Source organism: Psammomys obesus, unplaced genomic scaffold, assembly GCF_907164565.1.
Source record: "Psammomys obesus unplaced genomic scaffold, mPsaObe1.curated_primary_1811, whole genome shotgun sequence".
Classification (NCBI taxonomy): domain Eukaryota; kingdom Metazoa; phylum Chordata; class Mammalia; order Rodentia; family Muridae; genus Psammomys; species Psammomys obesus.
The window spans coordinates 21,935,314-21,941,313 of NW_026596117.1; positions in this window are offsets into that span (position 1 = coordinate 21,935,314).

The following is a 6,000-nucleotide window of genomic DNA, read 5'->3' on the forward strand; positions in this document are numbered from 1 at the left end:
ACTAAACAGAGAAACAATGAAATAACCAATATTATGAATCAAAAGGACCTAACAGATATTTACAGAACACTCCATCCAAACACAAAAGAATATACCTTCTTCTCAGCACCTCACAGAATTTTCTCCAAAATTGACCACATACTCAGTCAGAAAGCAAGTTTCAATAGTTACTAGAAAATTGAAATACCCCCTGTGTCTTATGAGAGCACCTTGGATTGAATTCCTAGAATTCAATGTAAATGAGCATACAACATGCCCAAACTTATGGGACATAATGAAATCTGTACTAAAAAAGAAAGTTCAGAGCACTAAGGGTCTTCAGAAAGAAATTAGCAAAAGGGGAAGAGGACATGTTCAGTCCTGATGCAACTTGATGAGCTGAGGTGAATGGGAAAGAGAGCTCCCTTTTTCTGAGGAAAAGGGGAGGGTGAGAGGAAGGGGAAGAGAGAGAGGGTGGGATTGAGTGGCGTAGGGGCTACAAGGACATAAAGTGAATAAAATAAATAAATGAGGAAAAGAAACAGAAAAAATCTTTAAAAAAAAAAAGAAAAAGAAATTAGAGAGATCTCATACTAGAAATTTAACAGCACACCTGAAAGCTCTAGAACAAGTAGAAGCATACCCAGAGGAACAGATTGCAGATACAAAACCAAACTGGGGGATTAAATCAATAAAATAGAAACAAGAACAATATCAAGAATCAATGAGACAAATTGTTGATTCTTTAAGAAAATCAACCAGATATCCAAACTAAAAGGCAGAGAGAGAGTATCTAAATTAACAAAATCAGAAAAATTTAAATAGACCTATAACCTCCAAGGAAACAAAACCATTCATTACAAGTCTCCCAGCTCCCCCCCCCCCCCCCCACACACACACAAAAGGCCCAGGGACAGATGGCTGAGCAGATTTATACTAGACTTTAAAAAAAGAGGCAATAGCAACACTCTTCAAATTATTCCACAAAATAGAAACAGAAGGAACATTACCAAAGTCATTCTGCGAGGCCGCAGTCACCCTGACACCTAAACCACATATAAGAGTCAACAAAGAAAGAGAATTACAGACCAATTTACCTCATGAGCATTGAGGCATTGACACTCAAACCAAATCCAAGAAGACAACGAAAGATCATCTACCATAACCAAGTAGGCTTCATCCCTGAGATGCCTACTTGGTTATGGTAGATAACCATGGATGGTTCAACATACAAAAATCCATCAATGTAATCCACCATATAAACAAGCTGAAAGAAAGAAAACACATGATCATCTCATTAGATGCTGAATAAGCCAACATCTAATTAAATGGAGAGAAGCTCAAAGCAATTCTACTAAAATCAAGGCTGTCTACTCTTTCTGTATCTATTCAATATAGTACTTGAAGTTCTACCTAGAGCAATAAGACAACTAAAGGAGATCAAGGGAATCTTGAAAAGAAGAAGCCAAAATATTGTTATTTGCAGATGATGTGGTAGTATACATAAGCAAGACCCAAAATCCTATCAAGGAACTCCTACAACTGATCAATACCTTCAGTGAAGCAACTGCATACAAGATTAACTGAAAAAAAAATTAGTATTCCTCCTTTGTACAAACAATAAATAGACTGAGAAAGAAACCAGAGAAATAACATTTTTTTACAATAGCCACAAATAATATAAAATATCTTGGAGTAATTCTAGACAAACAAGTGAAAACCCTGTATGACAAGAACTTCAATCTTTAAAGAAAGAAGTTGGAGGTGCCAGAAGATGGAAAGATATCTCATGCCCATGGATCGGTAGAATTAACACAGTAAAAAATAGCCACCTTACCAAAACCAATCTACAGATTCAATGCAACCCCCATCATAATTCCAAAGCAATTCTTTATAGACCTTGAAAGAATAATACTCAAATTTATATGGAAAAAAAAAAACAACGAAAAACAAAATACCCAGGATAACTATAATAAAAGAACTTCCAGGGGTATCACCATCCCTGATTTCAAGCTGTACTACAAAGCTATAGTAATAAATACCACATGTCATTGGCATAAAAACAGACAGGTAGATCAATGGAATTGAATCAAAGACTTAAACATAAATCCATACACTTATCAACACCTGATTTTTGAGAAAGAAGACAAAATTATACAGTGTAAAAGAGAAAGTATCTTTAACAAATGGTGCTGGTCTAACTGGATGTCAGCATGCAGAAGAATGCAAATAGATCCATATTTATCACCCTGAACAAAACTCAAGTCTAAGTGGATCAAAGACCTCAACATAAAATCAGATACACTGAATCTTTTAGAGACAGTGGAGGATAGCCTTAAACACAGTGGCACAGGAGACAACTTCCTAAACAACACCAACAGCTCAGGCATTAAGATGGACAATTAATAAATGGGACATCATGAAACTGAAAAGCTTCTGTAAGGCAAAGGAAAGTGTCAAAAGACAAATGGCAGCCTACAGAATGGAAAAAGATCTTCACCAACCAACCCTACATCTGTCAGAGAAATAACTTCCAAAATATATAAAGAACTCAAGAAACTAGACATCAACAATCTAAATAATTCAATTAAAAAATGGGGCACAGATCTAAACATAGAGTTCTCAACAGAAGATTCTCAAATGGCCAAGAAGCACTTAAAGAAATGTTCAACATCCTTAACCATCAGGAAAACACAAATCAAAACTACTCTGAGGTTCCATCTTATACCTGTCAGAATGGCTCTTCCATTGCTGATGGGAATGTAAACTTGTATAGTCACTTTTTAATCAATATGGCAGTTTCTCAGAAAATTGAGAATGGATCTCTCTCAAGATCCAGGAGTGGTATAACACCACTCCTGGGCATATAACCAAAGAATGCTCCATCACACCACAAAGACACTTACTATGTTCATAGCGGCTTTATTCGTAATAGCCAGAAACTGGAAACAAGCTAGATGTTCCACAACCAAAGAATGGGCAAAGAAAATGTGGTATATTTACACAATGGAATATTACTCAGCTATTAAAAAAAACATCATGAAATGTGCTGGCAAATGGATGCAACTAGACAAACAAATCATCCTGAGTGAGACCCAGGAAGACAAACATTTATGTACTCACTTATAAATGGCTTTTAGCTGTAAAAGTGAAGGATAGCCTTGCTACAGTCCACAGAGCCAGAGCAGTTAAATAACAAGGAGGACTTAAAGGCAGATGCATGAATCTCCCTGAGGAGAAATAGAATACACACTGAGGGTTGACAGGGGAATGGAGGTGTGGGGAGGGGGTGCTGAGTGGGTAGAGAGTGAGAGGGACAGAAAAAGGGGGTTGAAGTTGGGGGAGAGACAACTTGAATTGGCAGATACTTTGGGGACAAGCTAGAAACGTAGTGTAATGGAAACACTGAGGAATCCTCCCCTAGCTGAGACTCCCAGCAATGGGGGACGAGGAGCCTGAACAGGCCATCTCCTGTAACCAGACAAGACTTCCTGTAGAGGCATACCAACACAGCCCTAAATCCTTCGACCTACAGTTTTGTTTTTTTGTTTGTTTGTTTGTTTCTGTCTACAAGATGCGCTGTGCTAAAAGTGGCGTAGAAATTATAGGACAGGCCAACCAATGACTGGCCCAGCTTGACACCCATGCCATGAGAGAGCCCACCCGGCCAGGACCCACAGGCTGGATGACCTAGAGACCTAGGGTAGAACCAAACACTGCTGGCCGGCAACAACAACAAAAGTCAATGAAACGATCCGTAATGATATTCTGCCCTACTCAGAGACTGGTGCCTAGTCCAGTTGTCAGCAGAGAGTTTTCACCCAGCAGCTGATGGAATGGATGAAGAGACACACAGCCAAACATTAGGCAGAGCTTGGGGAATCCTTCGGAAGAGGGGTTCCTGTAGGAATCAGAGGGGTCAGGGGCACCACAAGAAAACCCTCAGAATCAATTAACCTGGGCTCACAGGGGCTCACGGAGAATGAGCCAACAACCAGGGAGCCTGCGTGGGACTGACTGAGGCTTTCTGCATATATGTCGTAGTTGTGTAGCTTGGTCTTTGTGTGGGACTCCTAGCAGGGGGAGCAGGGGCTAGTGTTGTTTTTGGACCCTTTTCCTCCTGCTGGGTTGTCTCATCCAGTCTTAATAAGAGAGGAGGTACCTCCTAATACTATTGTGACCCATTAATTCATTTCCACCTTAAGAAATATAAAATATAAGTGCTCACTTTATCACATGTAATAAAAATAATCTTGTCCAGGTGTGGTGGCATATGTGTTTAATCCTTGTACTCAAGAGGCAATGGCAGGCATATCTCTGTGACTTCAAGGTCCGCCTGGTCTGTATAGTAAATTGTAGGTCAGCCAGAGGCCCCATGTCAGAACAAGAAAAATAAGCAGGAGAAGGAGGAGAATCTTTCTAAAAACACAACTTTGTGGTCACTATTTGATATCCTCTCCCAATACGCTAAGCAAGCATGTGAGGGAGGTGGGGGAGACACAGACAAAAATTTTAAAAAGTCCTCCATTTGACAGAGATCTCACCAAGTTGCCTGGCCTGGTATTGAACTTGCTGTAATCTGTAGGCAGTCCCCACACTTAAACTTGCTATCCCCCTGCCTCGGTATCCTGTGTATCAAGAATTTTAGATCTGGAACCAGACCATTTAATGTTTGAATAATAGGTGTGTATTCTGGAATGTGATGGTGTATTGTGGGGTGTGAGCACAGCTAGTAGTGGAGGATCGGATGCTGGCACAAACCAGCACTTTCCCTTCCCGCAGAGCTCACAGTTGTTGAGGTAATTGGCTACATGGACTCAAACAGTGGGTGTGTGTTGCACATGGTCTATAAGCCTAATACTTAGGTGGCTGAGGCAGGATATATATATATATATATATATATATATATATATATATATATATATATCTCCAAAGACTGAGCAGGTTTTTACCCTGTGTGTGTGGCAGGAGGGGGGTGGGGGTTGGAGTCTCCTCACAAACTTCTCCAAACTTCAGAGGTAAGTAGACTCTTGTGTTGCTTAGCTTGACACAGCTGTATTCATCTGGGAGGAGGCAACCTTAATTAAGAGTGCCTCTGTGAGAGAGAGCTGGCCCCAACACTCATCTGACATGAAGGGGTCGGTGGAGAGGGTGATGCAACCCCTTGCCCCCTGCCCCTTACCACCTGCCGTATTCAGGAGAGATGGTCCAGGCCACAAGAGAGGGAGAGCTGGCCCTGCTCCTCACGGGCTGGTGCGGAGCCAATAGTGATGGTGTCACAGAGGCAAGAGTCCTCGAACCAGACCAACGACCCATTGCACTGAGCAGCTGCAAGTGAAGATGTGTGGACAGAGGGATGTGCCGCTTCCCTCTGTCTGCACAGCTTCCACCATGAGATGTTCGATTTTGCTTAGATTTTTTATTTGTTTGTTTTTATTTTATGGGGAGGGAGTTGCAAGGGCGGAGGGCGGATACGAGGGGACGGGGAGATGAGCGGGACTGGGGTGCACGATGTGAAATTCACGAAGAATCAATAAAAAGTTGGAAAAAAAAAGAAAGAAAAAATGCCTCTGTCAGATTGGTCTGAAGGCAAGCCTGTGGTGCACTGTCTTGATTAATAACTGGCGTGAGAGGGCTAAGTGCAGTGGGAGCCTGGCCCACCCCTGGGCTGGGGGTCCTGGGTGCTGGAAGACAGCAGGCTGAGCAAGTCATGGGAGCAAGGCAGCAAGCAGCGCCCCTCTGTGGCCGTTCTGCCCTGACTTCCTTCCATGCTGGACTGAAAGGTGAAATAAACCACTTCCCTCCGGCCCCTCCCCCCCCAACTGCTTTTGGTTGTGATATTTATTACAGTAACAGAAAAGCTCTCACACTCGCTAAACATTATTCTTGATGGCTGTCTTAGTTGGGTGCTACTCCTCTAAGAATGCTGGGGAACCAACGCAGCTCACCTGGAGCCCTATTTGCCTGACAGCTCCTGACAGAGCTAAACTGACAGGGAGGGCTCCTAATGGTAATTTGTTC